This window comes from Talpa occidentalis, unplaced genomic scaffold (assembly GCF_014898055.3).
Source record: "Talpa occidentalis isolate TD23 unplaced genomic scaffold, MPIMG_talOcc4v2.1 talOcc4.3, whole genome shotgun sequence".
NCBI classification, from domain to species: Eukaryota; Metazoa; Chordata; class Mammalia; order Eulipotyphla; family Talpidae; genus Talpa; species Talpa occidentalis.
In genome coordinates this window covers 37316738-37335794 of record NW_023603184.1, presented here as the reverse complement: position 1 = coordinate 37335794, position 19057 = coordinate 37316738, and the positions used below count along the sequence as shown (strand labels likewise).

Below are 19057 nucleotides of genomic sequence, written 5' to 3'. Positions count from 1 at the left end.
AGGCCCCAGGGTGAAGAACTGCTTTTCGGAGTTCTAGAACAAAACAGAGCTTCCGGAAACCCTGTGATTATTTATACTGCTGTGGCAGGGGTACTCTTCTCATTGGCTACTTCCTCTCAGTCATGGGGACACTGGCTGGACAGTATGTGACTTCCTTTCCCTGACTCTCTCCCACAACTGGGTCCCTGTTCCCTAGGAGACATACCAGATTCTCCAAGGATCGCTTTTTCTGCCCAAGCAACATCACCACTGGCGCATTTTCTACATCTCACTTTACACACTGCAAACCTGCAACCTGGCTTGAGAACATCTTACCCCCATCAGCTGGACTTCTCAATTACTAGGTTCCAAAGGCTCAAAAATCAATTGGGGGATGAGGGGCATGTGTGGGGAAATCCCCCCCATGGGTAAGTAGAAAAGGAACTTGAATGGTATGAAACCTGCAATAGAATGCAGAGCTTGATCCCAGCTCCCTTCCAGGCCCCTGCTCCCCCTGGAACTAGCTGTAAGGGAAATGGTTTGCCCCTGAGGTTGCTTCTCAAATATTTCCATCTCAGTTGCATGAATAAGTGTGTGTGTTCAACCTCAGGAGAGAGTACAGAGAGCCTTGGGGAAGGACAAAAGGGTCCTCTGGGGCAGTGGTGAGAACCTCACCCTGTCAGTCAGGAGATCAAACCTAGTTCTAGCCCCAGTTCTGCTCTGCCGCTGAAATCAAGCATGAGACACTTACCCGCTCTCGATTCAGTTTCTCAGTCCATGAAATGGAAAGGAAAACGCCTGTGACAGGGGTACTAGGTGGATGAAATGAGACATTGAGAGACCTGGGAGCAGGGGATATGATGATGGGGGTGAGAAAACCCATAGGAACAAGAGTTGGGGTGCGGTAGCTGAGTCAGTCAGCAAATGTGTAAGACCTGAGCACATGGAGGCAAGTTAGGGCACATTCTTCTTAGGATTCTGTGGCTCCTTCCTTCCTTAGGAAAAGGACCACTGGGAAAGCGGGGGGGGGGGGGGGGGGAGTGAGTGTGTGTGTGTGTGTGTGTGTGTGTGTGTGTGTGTGTGTGTGTGTGTGTGGTGTGAGGGGTTGTTGATACCATTATTTCTGTTTACCTGATTATCTGGGAGACCCTGGCATTTCAAAAGCAGAATTCCTGGGCCCACACATCTTTAGTGACACTCAGGGCAGGGGATTGTGTGGCAGCAAGATTGGGAATTTTTCCACCAAAGGCCCAGGGCTGGGCTGGCCCAGGCAGGAAGACAAGGAGGAATTCTGGTCTGAAGTCACAAGGCCCAAGAGACTGGAAGCACAGATGGCTCCAGGCAGCTCTCTAGGGAGGGGTTATCAACCAGCAATCAGTAAATCAGCCCTCAAAGGAGCAGGGAGGGAGAGGGTGTCTTCCGGACTGGCAAGGAAACGGGGCTGAAACCGGAAAAGGATCATTCATGAGTGAGGTGGTGTCCAGAAACAAGCAGGGAAGAGACAATGTGGTATGGGGTCAAGGGCAACAGATACCTGAATCAGACCCGCTGTGTTCACCTGCTGACATGCCCTTTGATAAAATGCCCTACCAATGTTTTATAGATCCCATGGTATTGTTATTTGATTTTTAAAAAACTTATCAATACTATTCCTATTCACATATGAGGAAACAAACTGATAACAGCTGAGTAACCTAACATCACCAGCCAGGGAGCATGGCAGCCAGGACACAAACCTGTTCTGTGGTCCAAAGTCCTGTCATCCTCAACGTACAATACAGGCTCCAAGTAACTCCTCACCAGCAAACCGTGTGGCCTTGAACAAGTCACTGCCCTTCCTAGAATCTCAGTTTCTTCATCTGTCCCACAGGAGTTAGAATACTTGCCCTCCCTTTCTCAAAGGATTGTAGGGAGGATCCTGAGCATGGAAACAATGTGCTTTGTGAACTGGGAAGCACTGTGCACACAGGAGGTGAAAAGAGCAAAGCCCCAAGAGGTAGGAAGCATGTGTCAGTCTCTGCACGGTGGCATCAGCCCGATTCTCCCTATTCAGGTCTAGTGCCAACTATTCTCTCTCCCAGAAATACTCCTTTCTTTGAAGCTTTATGGCCTGAACTGGATCCAGTGAGTTCCCACAGCTTATTTGAGGAGAGCACATGCTAAAGGCAGGGTCTGACCTGCACCACACTGGGAGAAGGGATCATCAACATCACAGGAGGCCAAACAAGGAGAGTTGGGTATGACTGTGACTTATTCACTAGGTGACTTGTTTTAAAAAGTTGATTTAGTTAATAAGTTGATGTTTGCAAATCTGTATAGTATTCACCAAATTACGATGATTTGTTCTGCCTTTTTACTCCCAACTTATTTCAGATCATGCCTGGCCCTTCATCCTAGCATTCAGAGTTCTGCATAATCTGGTAGGGGCTGTAGAAGGGTTTAAACCACTGCTACTTGGGGACTCCCTGGTGGCACAAGGGGTCAAGATGCAGCACGATGGAGCTGTCTGCAGCCACTGCAGCCACTACAGCCTGAGTGATTCCCGGGGCAGGCCAGAAAGGTGACCCACATGGCGTAGCAGACCTCTCTTGTCTGCCCACTGTTATTTCAGTGTATTTCAGTACATCTGCCTGTTCTGCTCCCACTCTGTCTCTAGTGAGTCCTCTCACCCCCCCGCATCTCTGGCATGCACTCCAGCTCTTGTATGCATAAATAAATAAATGTTTTAAAGAAAATAAACCACTGCCACTTAAGATTACTAATCTTACAAGGTTGTTATAAGAGTGAGTATGTTAAGGGGCCTCCCTAGTGGTAAAAGGGGTTAAGACGCAACCTATGAAGCTATCTGCAGCTACTGCAGCACGAGTTTGATCCCCAGCCAGGGAGCTACCCACATGGCACAGCAGACCTCTCCTCACTCGCCCATTGCTCCCCTCAGCAGTGTATTTCAGTCAATCTGCTTGTTCTGTTTCCCACTCTGTTTCTGGTGAATCCTCTCACCCCACCCTCCACACCTCTGGCCTGTACCCCAGTTCTTGTATGCATACATAAATAAAATCTTTAAAAAAAAAAAGAATGAGTACATTAATACACAGTTTATGTGAACAATGTAGGTATTTTGCAAATGTGAGTCGCCAGTTCCCTCCCTGTTCCAGAGGAGTCAGGTCTGCAGTGTCCCCTATGATTAAGCCAGGATCACTCCTGCTTCTGAGTTTGGACTCTTGTTCTTCCATTGGTCTTCACCATGCCCTCTCCTCTCTTAGCTTCCTCAAAAGCTGACTTAGTCTTACAGTCCCATGAGACTGCCGAATTCTCTTCTCTTTGAATTTGGGTATCATGGCCACCCCCCTTGGAATCCTTCTTTGGTGACTCTTCCCCAACAGTCACTGCAACTTGTGGATGATCCTCTCACTTCCCAGTACCAGAGCTACAGCTTCTCTTAATATTTGCCTCTCAGAAAAGCTGAGTAAAGTGCTGGGCACAGAGGAGTGTGGTGCAACCACTGCCTTCTGATCTTCTTGCTTCTGTCCCGTTACTGACATCTGGCCCTGAAGTGGACTGACCTCCTAGCCAACATTGCAATGCTGAATCTCTTTGGACAGCAGTGGCAGCAAAAACTTTGGCAAGATGGCCAAAGTCTCTATTCCCAGTACCAGCTTGGATTGGCTCCAGCAGGGAGCAAAGTTCAAGGGGCAAAGCTGCCTGAGTTTGATCCCTGGAGCCCAGCTTATACTCAGTGGGGCCTGGTCTTGGGGTGTGGCCCAGGAAGGCCCAGAAAGGGGGAGGGAAAGGAAACAGCAGATTGCCTTACAGTAGGGGAAGTGTCCCAACTGGGAGTGGGGGAGGGGAGGGATGGGCCCTAAAAGATGGGGGAGACTGGAGACAATGGGAACTTACTTCCTGCCTCCCTGACATGGGGTTCCCCTTCTGTGGCCCCCTCATTCTAATGATAACCTTTGGGCATTCTGATCCTGAGTTCTGGCCATACCACCCTGGTTCTTTATAAGAAGCCTCTACAAAAAAGTACCTGTGTTGCTCCACAAAGGGCGATCCTCCACATTCTCTTCCCCCAAACACACTAAACAGAGTATTTGCTATCCAAACATTTCTTTGCCTCTTCCATCCTCCAATCTCCACCTGGCAGTTCAGAAAGCCCCAACTAGCTCAAGGGAGAGCCCCTCAAGCCTACAGAGCCCAGCATGATTGCTACCTTCTCTAAGAAAGTTTTTGTAAATCACAGAAGTCATAAGTGACTTTACCTCATTCACAAGCTGGCCCCTGTTTCTCTTACATCAATCACATGGAGCCTGATCTGAATCTTATCTCTTGTCAACTTAGACTGGGAGGGCCTAGAGGATAAGGTTCTGGCTGGTCTTTCTCCCTAGAGCACAGCACAACAGTGGCCATCAGTAGATAACTGAATAAACTCAATTCACCCTTCGCATGTCTTTGCATATGGGAGTTTCTCGTCCTGAAATTCTGCTCACCCCTTTCAGATCCTCCTGATCCTCAGGGCCCAGTTCTGTCCCCTGGTTTCTCCAGGACATCATAGCAATGACCTCCCCAGCACTGTCTATACCGTGCATTGCACTAAACTAACAAGATGCCTCAGGAGGGGGACGTTTGTCATTCTGCTTATTTCCAGAAGCCCAGCAGATGCTGAGCAAGAGTTGCAGACTGACACATATCTCCTCCCCCATCAATCTACTGATTCTGGGAACAAGGAAGAATCTCTGTGCCCAGGAGACACAAGACAAGTGTAATCTACTTCCTCCTCCCCCTAAGCAACACAATTTAGGGTATGGAATATACAGGCTATGTTGTCCTGTGCTCAACTGAAAGGATAAGCGGGACAAGGCAGGCATAGTTAGCCTAGAAGTGATGAGGAATACGGGTAGGAGAATAGTCCCGATAGGTAAGGAACATCTGAAGACTCTTGGTAAAGGATGAGGTGAAGATTAGGGTCTCTGCTGCTCTGCAAGTCTGTGTACTTGTTTTGAAGGGTGGGGTGAAGAAGAGGTGATATAAAGAGGCTCAAAGGGGCTGCAGCTGGCTACAGCTGGGCTGGGAGGAGGAAGCTGGGGGAGACATGAGGTCACTGTGGGGCTGGGACCAGGCCAAGGGCTGAGTCTCCTCTCTTTCTTCCCCTTCTCCCCATCAGCAGGGGCAGAACCCAAGAGAGCATAGTTTCCAGTCTCAACAACAACAACAAAAATCTATGCTAAAGAACTCTCCACTTTAGCCCCCAAAGAGGATTCTGCACGGTAGCAGTTAGGTAACAGAGCTGAGTCTACTCTCTAGGGGCTGGAAAGGAGGAGGAAATACACAGTGGAAGCTGGGAAGGCAGTGTGTATGTATGTGTGGGGAGTGCCGAGGACTGGGACACTTTCACTAAATCCCCATTCCCTGGTTCCCTTCCTTTTTCTCTCACTGTCCAAGCACCTGATGTGCTCCACAAAGGACGGCCCCAAGGCCAAAGCAGCTCTTGCTGGGGGAGCTAAGGAGGCTACTCCCTCCCCCACCATGCAGCACAGAGAAAAGCTCAAACACTTGCTTCCTCCTCCCAACCTCTCAGCAGCAGCAGCAGCAGCAGCTCAACAGTCCTCGGGCCCCATGAAAGGCTTGTGAAGTGGTACTTCCTTTCCCTTTGCTCTTTTCACAGGAGGCTGTGCAGAAATGCCATCCTCACAGTACCGCCTCCCCCACCTGAAAATACCCAGAGACCTGGGCTGTCCTATCCTTTTAGCCCCACCCTAGGTCTGAGGGGGTTTCCACAAGGGAAAAAAACATCAGGGAGGAAACTCCGCATTTACTTTCCACTGTCAGGGCACTGGGTACTCCCCATCCTGCTGCCCCTGGCAAAAATCCCCAACACTTTCTGTCCACTTCTCTCAATTTGTAATAATTCTTGTGCTTTGGGAGAAGGAGCCACAGTTCCTGTCCCAGGACAGATACTTAGAGTCTATTCAAAACTGTTAGATTAAGGCTATCAGAGACAGGAGGGCCTGAGGGCAGGAGTGGGGGTGGGTACTACTATGGTGAGCCTCTTGGGGGAAAGAGAATAGAGCTATCAGTATTCTCCATGCTCTGGGGGCTACAGGTAGCAGCTCCTTCAGGCTGACACTGAACCACGAGAAATGAGCTGACCAGCATTTTACAAAGAGTTGGGAGCGGATTCAGGATAAGGACCTGAGTCTCCTAACCTCTAGCCTGATATCACTGCTACAGACAGAAAAGGTGGACTGTTACTTTGGCGTGGGAATGGGCCCAGTATCTCTCTAACCTCATGCACGGTGACCCTACCGTGGTTTATCCCTTCAGAAAATATGCCAAATCGGTCAGGCTGACATCTTCTAAGTTCCCAGGCTCTGATAACTAGCCATATGGGCTGTCCATGATTTAGAACTGACTTTACCAGACAGAAGCCAGCCTGGTCCTAACCCAGCGGAGGAGCTCCTCCTCTAGCTAGCACCAGTGGAGACGCCCTGCCCCCATGATGAGGACAAAAGAGGAAGCTGGACCCTGGACAGGAAAACCAATCTGTTCTGGGGAGGTGGCCCAGGCTTTGTCTTTGGTTTCCCTCCTCACAGACTCTCTACAAGTGCCACCAGTAACGGACCTACCCTGTGTATGGCGGGAGGGGGCCCCTATCTTCTTACAGTTGTCCAGGTACCATTTTAATATCTCCCCAACTGTCTCACTCTCATGTCTTCCTGCTCGTGACCAGTTAACACCATTTAACTCATCTGCCAGAAACAACTCTCCATACTCTGGAGTGCCACCAGGTTCTGTGACAATCTCACATTTGCCACTTCTTTTTATGTCATGACCCCGGCTGTATTTCTTTAACCAAGCTCTCAAGGGTAGCCTCCGACATTGCAGGCACCCTCCCTACTGCCTTGATATTTTCTCATTTAGATCCCCCTCATCCTTGCCATATTTTTCCAACAATGACTTTTTTTTTTTTTTTACAATCAGCTAAGATCTCCAGTGGGGTCTGATCTTGTCAGGGAGAACCCCTGTCTCACCCACCCTATCTTCAGCTCAGAGCCTTGCTCAGTTATGCAGAATCGAAAATAAGTACTGGTTTGGCAGGCAGGGAGTCAGGACTCCTGGGTGGTGTTTTACTGAGCTGTGATAATGGGAAAGTGCCTTGCATGCACATCTTTCCTGAGCTGAGATTTTATGCAGGTCCCTGGGATTTCCCCTTGAGGTCAAAACTTCTAATCTCCCAGTGAGTTGAAGAGCAGGACTGGAAGGGACAGTTCACAGGGGAGGAACATCTATGAGAAGGGAAGAGGACAGACAGGGAATGGAAATAGTCCTTAAATCTAGCTGTGCTTGGGAATCCCCAAAAAGTAGCACTTGCTTCCCCCACTTCTCTTTTTCTGTAGTAGAGAAAACTATAGAGTAGATTGGCAGTGGTAGAGGGTAGGAAGATCTCTCAACATGCATCCCAAAGCTTGAGGAAGGTGGTCTAGATCTTGCAGAAGCAGGCTGGACTGAAGTTAGATTTGGGATAAATTCCTGAAATAGGGAGTAGGTGAGAGTAAGAACATTAAGGATGCCTAAAGCAGAGGGATAAGCAGAACTCCAGGGGCCCTGATTTAGCTAGCCCAGGGTATGTGGGTACCCAGTCTGGGCAGGCGCTAGAAGGCATCAGGGGACAGACAGCAAACATCTTGCCTTATCCCCATTTTCTCTTCCTGAATTGGAACTAAAACAGTCAAGACTGAATTGAGATGTCTACGGCCATACCACCCTGAATGCGCCCGATCTCATCTGATCTCGGAAGACTGAATTGAGACCCACTAGTCTTCCCTCCAGAATCTTGTATTCGCCCCCTCCTTTTCTTTTATCACAGCCAGCTGACCTGCTCCCATTCTCCCCACTAGGCGGTGTTGGAACCAGTAAGTGTTGGAGTCAGGGACCTTTGGGATGTTCCCCAGGCTCCATGCTTGGCCTCTTGAACAAGCACCCAAGGGGCTGGTGATTTCGATTTCCCACGGCCTCTCTCACCATTCTTATTCCTCTGTCACCCTACCATGAGTGCTGCAAACTGCTTCCTCCTACCTAACCACAACCTTACCCACTGCAGGGTCCTTCATTCTGCTGGCTTCCCCTGCTCTCAGCCCTTTCAAGGTTGAGGGCGGTTATTTTGTCTCTTAAGAGATAAAGATGTAGACACAGAGACACTTGCACACACATACATACATACAAAGGTTTTCCAGCCCTTTAATCATCTCTAATGCTGAGAGATTGCAGCCTGCCTCTCCCAGCTAGGAAGGTTTGAAAAGGCTCTTAAACTCACCAAATCTTTGGTAGCAGACCCTGCACCTCCAACTTCCAGAGAACTGGCTGGAAGGGAAGGAGACCGAGAGGGCTCAAGGAGAATGAGGGGAGATGGAAGGAGCAGGGTGGATATGTGTGCAGGATCCAGAAACTGAGCACGGAAGGGAGGGGGAGAACTGCAGGGGACAGAGGGACAAGGAGCCCGTACTTAAGAGGTGAGGGCCTAGGCAAGACACTGTAATTGGGGAAAAGAAGCTGAAGAGGATTGGAGAAGAGGGTGGTGGAGAGTTTGTGGAAGACTCTAAAGAAGGGGTGGTGAAAGACAGAATGAGAATGTGTAGAATACGGGAACTAACAATGGGGGTATAGACTCGAAGATGGCTCCCAATAATTTCCAAACGCCAAAGCCCCTGCTGCCTCCCATTAGCCCTAGTCTCTCCACCTCCTGGAAATAGCCCTGCTCTCAGTGATTCCATCTTGTCAGAGAGGATCAGGAGCTCGGAACCAGTCCTTCCACCTCTAGTCACAGGACCAGACCAGGCCCTTTTCTTCCTTGGTTTACCCCCACAAGAACAAGGCCAGGTACCAGTCAGGCACAGTGGATGTTTGTTTGCTCACTAAATACCTGTTGCTCAGTATCCAGGGATGGAGCGGTTGGGCCTCACAAAAAGTGACATTCAGGGAGAAGGACTGGGGTGGGCAGAGCTCCCCCAGTTGCCCCTCCTGGGTGCAGAGGACCCCTGGGCTACAGCTTGCTGCTAGTGTGGGCTCGAACTGGCATGGATCTCTCACGGAGGAAGACCTTGCTCTTCAGTCTGGGGCTTCAGAGGCCTGACACCGCCCCCCTCTTCACTTCACAGATGTCACAAGTGCCAGAGCAGGGGCAGCGCCTCTCCGGCCCGGAAGGCCCCCTCCCCTCACACACTTCGGGACACCCACCACAATTCCCGAGGTCACCCCCTCTGAGTCCCATCTCCCGGGTCCGCGCTCCTCCACTTCAGAGACTTTTCCCTCGGAGTGGGAGACCCTCCCGCTCCGGGGCCCCTCGCGGGCCTCGGGGGCCGGCCCGGCCCGGGAGCCCACCGTCCCCGAGCGGCCGCCGGCTCGCGAGGCCGGGCCCCACCCCGCCCGGCCGGCCGCGCCCGCCCAACTTGGAGGGAGTCGAGAATCTCCCGCCCGCGGCCTCCCGAGGCAAACTTCCCGGGCCGGCGCCCGCGCCCAGCCCGGGGCCGGCCGGGCCCCCCCCCCACCCCCGCCGGACCCCCCGGCCGCCCGCCCGCGCCGGGCCTCACCTGGAGCCCTCCCCGCGGCGGGGGAGCTGGGGGCGGCGGCAGCGGCTCCGACTGCAGAAGGAAGTGGGAGCGGGAGGCCGGAGGAAGTGGGGGGGGCGGGCCGGCCGGCCGGGGCGGGGCGCGGGGCGGGCCGGGGAGCAACCAGGAAGTGAGCGGGCCGGGCCCCCCACCTCCAGGCTCCCCCCGCCGGCCTCGCCCCCGGCCCCGGCCCGGCGCCCCCCCACCCCCACAAGCCCGCTGCCTCCGCGGGCCTTAAAGTCGGGGCTCCCGAGGCCGGCGGTCCCTTCTCCTCCTCGCCACCGCCGCCCTGCAGGCTCCTGCCCTCTTCGGGGAGCTCGCCCCCCACAGCCCCCCGCGAGAAAACGCTGAGGACCGGCGCCTCGCGGCCTGCTGCCTCCAGTCACACCCGGAGAGCGCTCCGGGCAGGGCTGCGGCCGGCATGGGGCCGGCTGGGACAGTCCCCACCCCTGCCCTGAACCCCGGGGGAGTGTGGGGCGCTGGTGATTCAGCAGTGGGAAGGCCCCAGACCCCTGGGAACGGTGGGGGGCTGGGGGAAGGGGAGCTGGCGTCAGCACTCGGCCAGAGACAAGATCTGCCGAGGCGCAGGCGGAGCCGCGGGCCCCAAAAACAGGATGTCGTGTTGTTCCGCACCTGGCAGCTCGGTGCGGCTGAGCTCTGGGAAGGAGGCGGAGCGGACGGAGGACGTGGGGGCGCCCCATGCCCCCTCTTCTCGCCCGGGCCCGCCAGGCGACTGCTTGGGGCTGAAGGGCCGCACCCAGGCCTGAGATCCTGCCCGCGCCCTGGGGACCGAGGGTGGGCCGCCTCGTGGGCGCCCCCTGGTGCTCGCGCGGGGCGCGCTGACTTGAGACTCTGGAACTGGGGTTCAGCACGGACTTCTGCGCGCCAGCCACGTGCAGAGCTCTGGGGGGGTTCTCTGGAGGAAAACTGAGAGTTTAAGACAGGCACCCTCTCCCCAAGTGGCTTTCCAAATCAAGAGGGGGACTCAGAACAAATAGCTTAACCTTTCTGAGCCTCAATTTGATCTTAGGTGAGATAAACTTTCAGCCAGGAGTTGTGACGGTAACATGCAATGAACAACTTCCTGGCTCAAAGTCAAAGCAAATGCCTTACTTTTTTTTTTTTTTAATAATGAGGTTCCTAAACGTAGCGTGCCTGCTCACATCTTGGGTCTTTGAACATTGTCTACCTGCCTAAATTCTTTGTTGTATTTGCCGGCGAAATTGACTCAGTCTTTCGCAATCACCTTGACGAACTACTTGCCACCTGGCTTCCATCATCCCTCATCTTTTAATCACACACACACACACACACACACACACACACACACACACACACACGCGCGCGCGCGCGCATTTGATAGTCTCTTCCAGTGCTATCCAATGGACATAATATCTAACTTAAAATTTTTTAGAGATGACATTTCTTAAATACACAGAAATAGATCAAATTAATTTTGATACTTAGCCTAACATAGCCACAATATTGTCACTCAATATGTATGCAATTAAAAATTATTGATTATAAAATTAATTAGATCTTTTGGGCCTCCCTGGTGGCACAAGGGGTTAAGCACCGCGCTATAAAGTCATCTGCTGGCCAGGGAGCAACCCACATGGCACAGCAGACCTCTCCTGTCTCCCCTGCTGCTCCCCTCAGCAGTGTATTTCAGTCAGTCTGCCTGTTCTGTTCCCGGCTCTGTCACTGGTGAATCCTCTCACACACACCCCCCACACCTCTGGCCTGTACCCCAGTTCTTGCATACAGAAATAAATAAATCTTTAAAAAAATTAATTGGATTGTTTATATTCATATTTTATACTGTCTTTGAAGTCTGGTGTGTGTTTTATATGTAGAGAGCATCTGAATTTTGGGTAGATAAATTTCAAATCCTCAATGGCTCCTGCAGCTAGTGGGTAACTTAAGGAACATCAAAAGTAGAATCTCTCAGATTCAGGCTGTTAAATCTCTGATTACATGAATTTATTCTCCATGATACTCCTGGGGAAGCTTCCTCTAGCTCCCCCTGCACAGTCTGTGTTACTTCACTCCCCATATTACTTGGGAAAAACTCTCTGTAGAGGAGAGGAAAGATAAGAGGAAAATCTCATTCCCCTCCATAGCCTGTGGGAGCATATGGCAGGTACTCCTGATGGTGAAGAAAGTATTGTGAGTTTCCATTAAAAGACAGTGTTCAGAGAAGGCTCACATGCTAAAACAGCTTCTATGAAGCCATTAAAAATTGTGTCCCAGAACAAAGGTTTTTGATTTGTGTTCCTAGAGTTCCCTGCTTAGCGTTTGAGTACAGGAAAATAGTAGGACTCTGACCTCCTTCCTCTTCAAGTAGAGATAGTTCACCTTTCATCTAATTCATATACTAGTGTTCTGGATAAAGAACTCATTTTTATTTAAAAAAAAGTGCTCTGTCAAATATATTTGAAAATCAATTTTAGGGGCTTAGTGGTAAAAATAGGGTGCATATTTGGTGCAGTAGGTCAAAAGTCCGGACTGACAGCTTGGGATCAGACCACATTTTCTGAACCCCTTGGTCTTGAGTGTGTGTAGCTTAGGTTCAGCTTTCTTAGTTAGGTGGGAGACTCTAAACTGGCCTTAGAGAGGTCATGATCTAGTGGAATATGGGATTGCTGCATATGAAACTGCCAGAGGTTAAGGAAGGAGTCTTTGGCGGGCTTCAGAAGAACTCAAGTCTAGTTTTGACTCAGCCAGAGGGACTAGTGAAACTTGAGGGTAGGCCTCACTCTGGGTTTGACTTCTCTACTGAAAAACAAGGTGTTGAACCAGATGATACCTTTGAGTTCTGACCTTCTATGATGCACTCTTCAGAATAATAATTAAGTAATTAAGGTTTGTGCGTGTAGTATATTGCTCATAGGGTTTTTATACCATTTAGGTCATTTTGCTTTATGCTCTAGTTAATTGTATCTGTGCCTGATGTCTGTCTCCCTTACTGACTGTAAGTCCTTTGAGGTTGTGTCTGATTCATCTCTGTCTCTACCCATCGGGCCTGGCACAGGCAGGTCTGAGCACACATCTGCTTTCAGTATACATCTGTAGTATTAAATTGCCTTAGTAGGGCCTCCCCGGTGGCGCAGCGGTTGAGCCCTGGGTTGCAAACCTGCCGGCGACCTCTGCGGCGCCAGTTCGATCCCCGGCTGCTCCCCGGCCACCAGAGGAGGGTCCCACATGGCGCCCAGACCTCTCCTGCCGCCCGCTGCTCCCCTCAGCAGTGTACTTTGGTCCTTCTGCCTGCTCTGCTCCCTGCTCTGGCTCTGGTGAATTCTCTCACCCTCCCGCGCTTCTGACTGTACCCAGTGCATGTATAAACAAAACGAACGAACAAACAAATAAATAAATAAAAACATGCCTCTATTTAAAAAAAAAAATAAATAAATAAATTGCCTTAGTAAAGTACTAATATGTGTAGGACCTCAGAGACCAGACGACTTGGAGCCTCTTCTGTGGCACAGAAGTAAGAAGGACCAGTAAAGCCAGAGGAGAGGGATATGGGTGGACAAAAGGGGCTGTCTGCAAAGGCTTCTCAGAGAAGGAGGATGCTGAGCTGAGGAGGGGAGGATGAGGGCACCATCCAGTTGGCTGTTTCTTTTTCCTGCTTTCACTTGCTTTCCTTGAGTTATTGAGTTCTTGGTAGGCAGTGTACACTTGAGCTCACAAACCTCCAAGAGACAAGGACACCAAGCCTGGACATTTAGAAGTAAGACAACATATGAAGGCACCTGGTGGGATGACTAGATCACAGACAGGTTCTGCAGCTAGACAGTCCAGGATTCAAATCCTGGTTGTACCACCTACAATATGACCATTGACACGTTGCATAATTTCTCTCATTCACTCCTTCAACATGCATTTATTGGAAACTTTCTCAGGGCCAGATAAAGTATTCCATGCTTATGATGCCTTAAGTAACTAGCAAGGGAGCCAGATCTTAACCAGGTAATCACACGAAAGTACACAGTGCTATAAATGCATGTAACAGTCATTTAGTTTCATTTTAGAATAGGAATGGCAAATACTATGTGCTTTGTGGGATTTTGAGGATTAAACTGAGTTAATGCAAATGGAGATTCTAGCAGATTGCCCAAGGCATAGCAAGCAAACATTAATTTCTCCATACCTCCATGATGTCCTCAGTTTTTACCCCTAACCAATTCTTCCTTTTTTTTTTTTTAAGATTCATCTATTTATGCATACAAGAACTGGGGTACAGGCCAGAAGTTGGGGGGGGGGTGAGAGGACTCACCAAAGACAGAGTGGGGAACAGAACAGGCAGATTGACTGAAATACACTGCTGAGGGGAGCAGCAGGCAAGTCAGGAGAGGTCTACTGCGCCATGTGGGTTGCTCCCTGGCAGGGGATCGAACTCATGCTGCAGTGGCTGGGGATCGCTTCATAGGTGGCATCCTAAACCCTTGCGCCAACCAGGGAGGCCCCCAATTCTTCCTTTCTTCTCAAGATCATAATGCTAAAGCTAACTCCGTTTGCCTAAAGGAGTCAGAGAAGAGAAGAAAGGCCCTGAACTGATGGGACTGCCCTAATGGCTTCAAAATGGGTTTTCAGAGTCTAGTTCTCGCTGAGCTCCAACTCCTTTAGTTTACCAGTGGCCCACGAGGGTCTTCTGCTCAGCCCCAGTCTCAGGTTAACTTTATTTTATTTCATTTTTTAAAGGTTTATGCTTTTCTTTTTTTTTTTTTTTTTAAAGATTTATTTACTTATTTATACAGGCACTGGGTACAGTCAGAAGTGTGGGAGGGTGAGAGGGTTCACCAGAGCCAGAGCGGGGAGCAGAGCAGGCAGAAGGACCGAAGTACACTGCTGAGGGGAGCAGAGGGCGGCAGGAGAGGTCTGTGCACCATGTGGGACCCTTGCTGGTGGCTGGGGATGGAACCGGTGCTGCAGAGGCTGCAGGCAGCTTTGCAGCCCAGAGCTCAACTGCTGCACCACCAGGGGAGGCCCTCTCAGGTTAACTTTAAAGCTGAGTTCTTCTTTGTCTCTGATGTGGCTCCAGGGACTTAGCTCTCTTGGGGCGCCTCTCAATCCATGTCTGAGGAGTAGAAGTAGGATTCTTCCCTTGACTCCTCCCCTTTATTGCTACCCTCAAAAGACAAGCCTAATGTCCCATTTAATGGGCTTTCATGGGCAAGACAAGAGATAGCAGAGTGAATCAACAGGGGAAGTGACAAATTAACATTTTAGAGTCTCATCCTCTGTTGTTTCTGATTCCCTCTGAGGAACTGACTGGATGGGGATGGGAGAGACAAAGGGAATACCCAGTCTTCCAAGATGGACTCTCCTGCAGACAGGCATAAAACAACGACGGTCCTGTTTGTCTCCAGGGCACTTCTGCATCCTTGAGGTTGTACGAACTGGGTGGTACACAAGTCAACTGGCATAACCCCTTCTGAGTAATTCCGCCTTCCTCAGCCCTGGTGTGTTCCAGGAGCAAATTGGCTTGCCCAGAGTCTCAAGGCAGAGTCAGGATATGGACCTATGCAGTGTAATTCCAGAACTTCTTCCTGTCTCCTGCAACGTGTGCCTCTGCACAGCCTCTCTGACTGTTTTAGGCAGTTACTTATCCCTCTGTGCTCTCTCACCTGTCCTGGTATCAATTCCTCTCAAGATAATATCAACAACTACTAACTGTTTTATATATATATATATATATATATATATATATATATATATATATGTCTCTACCCAACACCCCACTCCCAACTAAGCTCTTCGAGTATAGGATCTGGGTTGTTGCAAACAGGAGCTTGGTAGATGTTAAATGCATACATGAACACTAGCACTAAATTTCTAGAAATTATTATGGAAGGGGAGATCAATCCCCAAGTTTGTGAAAGTAACCTGCGAAGACCTGTTAGAAGTCAAACTCTCCTTCCTCATGCCTTACTTTACTAAACCTAGGAAGTCTCTCAGTGATGGTGGTACTTGCCATATTTGAACACCAGGGAGCGCCACTGACAAGCAGCTCAAACTTTCGAATTCCTAAACTTTTTTTCTGAGCAGGAAATTTAGGACTCTTTTTATTACACTTCTATTAGAGATATTCCCACTTTCCAGATGAAAGCTATTGGTATCCAGAAGCCTTGTGGTCTAGAGGAAGGGCACTGTACAGAATACACATCATTCATTCATTTACTTTTATCGAGTGCCTGCTGTAGACTTGATAAAGTCCTAGCTTGGGGAAAGGTAAAGATGAATGAAATACAGTCTCTGATGAGTTCAGAGGTTCCTGGGGATACTTATTAGATAATCACAACCCAGTTAAATCAGTAAGGTATACAGAAGATATACAGAAGACTGGAGAGATGGGCGAAGTCAAGGAAGATGTCAAAGAAAGGAAAAGGTGATTTTTTGAGCTGGGTCTCTTTTTTCTTTTTTGGCTAATCATAACTCTTGCTTCATGATATGCTGTCATCACTGGTTAAATATTGCATGCTTTTATTTCATTTGAGTTGAGAGTTGAAGGATGGGGAAGAAATCCCAAAGGAAAAAGAGAGCTTGATGTGGTTGCAACTTCATTTGTTCAGCCGGTTTCCTCAGCTGTGAAAGGAGTAGAGCCTCTGTTTTATCTGGCAGAGTTGATGTGAGGGAGGGATGAGATCATAGATGTGAAAGCTCTTGCTAATAGTGGAATAAAGAAGTTAAAATTGTTATTCCAATTTGATTTAACTGACATCTGTAAAATATCTATCAGGAGCAAGACCTAAGAGCAATCTATTTCTTCCTTAGACTCACAAGGTGGTGAGGGGTATTGCAGAGGCAATACTCACTTGACATGCAAAACTGAAACTATAGTCATTAAGTAACAATTTCCTATCCTTCCATCATCCCAGCCACTGGCAACCTCTGTCCTACTTTCTGTCTCTATGAATTTCACTACTTTAGCTACTTCATTTAAGTGGAATCATGTAATATTTTTCCTTTTGTGACCAACTTATTTCATTTAGGCTGATCCTTAAGGTTCATTCATGTCACAGCATGTAGAATGTCTGTCCTTTTTTTTTTTTTTAAGATTTATTTTTATTTATTTATGCACACAAGAACTTGAGTGTAGGCCAGAGGTGTGGGAGGGTGGAGGATTCCCCAGAGACAGAGTGGGGAGCAGAACAGGTGAATCTACTGAAATATACTGCTGAGGGGAGCAGCTGGCGAGCCAGGAGAGGTCTGCTGCACCATGTGGATTAGCTTCCTGGCCTGGGATCAAACTCATGAACTCATGCCTCAGTGGCTGGCGATAGCTTGATAGTGCTGAGACTTTAATCCCTGTGCTACCAAGGAGGCCCAAATTTCTGTCCTTTTAAAGATTGAATAATATTCCATTGTACACACACATTTTATTTATCCATTTATCTGTCTACTGGTTTGCTGCCACCTTTTGACTATTGAATAGAGCTGCTATGAACATGGGTGTACTAGCTCTTTGAAACCCTATTTTCAATTTTCTTGGATATATACCCAGAATTGGAATTGCTGGATCATACAGTAATTTATTTTTAGTTTGCAGACACACCATTTTAGCCACACAGGAAATGCAACAGGCTCTGGGAGTTTCAAGTTCTTTGGTGTGAACTGGTAACAGATCTGCACTTCCTGTCACCAAGACCCACCCTCCTTGTACCAAATGGGTTATCTACAAATAAATCATGCGGTGGCTAAAAAAGACCATGCAGCTGAGTTTAAAGGAAGTTGTATTAAACATGCTACTTTCCTTATTTAATGTGTGTTCTCAGACAAATGAGTACATAGGCAGGTGGGTTAGATGATGATATAACAATCTGAATGATTTAGGCTGCAGATGTGTTTTATGTTGCCTGTGCAGGGTTTTACACATTTAAAAACTAGTCATTACATTAAATAAAGAGCTATGTCATATAAATATCCAGACTTTTACCTTTTTTTAAAGATGACTTTCCCCCCCATACTCAGTCCACTTTCCTACTTCTTTAGAGTGTCACGATTGACACCAGTCACTACCACTCTCACCTACTTCTCTCAATCTTATACATCTACCCACTTTACCATTTGAGTTAAAGATACCTTGTTCAAAGCTTAAGTCCAAGTAGAACCTAGGTCAAGGGCTCAAATTCTTTTTTAAATTTTTATTTATTTATGCATACAAGAACTGGTATGTAAGCCAGAAGAGGGGGTGGAGGGTGGGTGAGAGGATTCATTCACCAGAGACAAATTGGAGGGTAGAAGAGGAGGCTCTGCTGAAATACACTGTTGAGGGGAGCAGCAAGGCGAGACAGGAGAGGTCTGCTGTGCCATACAAATGCGGGTTAGCTCCCTGGCTGGGGATTGAACTCAGGCCTTAGTGGTGATAGCGCTGAGACTTAACCCCTATGTCACCAGGGAGTCCCTCATCTGTTCTGGCCAATTTCCCAGGTTCCCCAGTTGTCACTCAATAAATATTTGAATGATCAAGTGAATTAATTTATATCACCTAGCTTTTACCAAGAACTTTCTTGTGCAGGGCTTATGGCTGGTTTCCCAGAGATGAATAAAGTACAGCCCTTCTGTGAACTCACAATCCTTTGGGGTGGGTTGGGAGGAGGCAGACGTGTGTGTGTATGTGTGTGTGTGTGTGGGGGGGTGTCCAATTCTGGACCCGAAAGCACGCTCTGAGTAGGAGCTTCTGAGGAGGAGACCTTGAACTCTATAAAAGAATGACAAGTCAACTGGGAGGAGCTGGCGAAAGTGCTTCAGGTAGAAGCAACAGCAGATACAAAGGCCATGAGGTGGCTGAGGCTCCTTGTGTTTGAGGAACTTAAAAGAAGGCCATTGTGACTGGCGTTTAATAAGGGAGCGGGGGAGATGACATTACACATGCATTGTAATATCAACAGCCTAACCCTTAAGCCAGGCAGCTGTTGGGCAGATCCATGCTCCCGGTTTTACCAGGACTTGCTCAGAACAGGTAGCTGGCTTAGCACCGCAGAGGAGGGACTGGGCTTAATCCCTTCCCCTGCCTGGGGTGCCAAGGACAGGGTAGGGCACAGAGCAGGTTTTACTAAAGATTTGCTGACAATATACTTACGAAGAGAACAGGAAGTGCAGCTCTGTTAAAGAAGGCCCAGGCGCGCCTTGCTTCATTGGGGCGCCCATTCTCAAGTGGCAAACACCTCCTCCAGGCGACGCAGATAACGGGGAGCGTGAGATGCAGGGAGGTACCGGCCACAGGCCCTACCCGCAAAAACCCCAAAGGGGAGGGGATCTGAGAGGCGGGCAGGAAAACGGGCTGTGAGAGTTAAGGGCAGACATCGACTTAGCTTGGATGATGCAGAGAGAGGGGTGAGGAAAACAGATGGGACCCTTTAGCCGAGACTTAAGGGAACTATAGGGCAATGCTACCTAAAAGCGATTTTGTTTTCTGGCATCGTTTCCTCTAAAAACCCTCGCGCGCTCCATTGCGCCTCCCCGGGGGCGGG

The 19057-nt window shown here is 49.2% G+C and overlaps 1 protein-coding gene across 4 annotated transcripts in view; it reads right to left on the bottom strand.

The window, feature by feature from the left end:
- The window catches only part of RHOG (ras homolog family member G), a 24916-nt gene extending 5859 nt beyond the window's left edge, over positions 1 to 19057 (bottom strand). Inside the window, exons 1-2 of one of the 4 annotated variants that reach the window (XR_008553498.1) lie at positions 18667 to 19057; positions 16043 to 16250 (exon numbers count right to left, since the gene is read on the bottom strand). The gene's annotated coding sequence lies outside the window, so the exon portion shown is untranslated. Of the gene's footprint in view, positions 1 to 9563; positions 9632 to 10214; positions 10332 to 16042; positions 16251 to 18666 lie in introns of those variants that run through there. The other 3 variants (XM_054699496.1, XM_037522855.2, XM_037522853.2) reach the window with 3 other exon arrangements.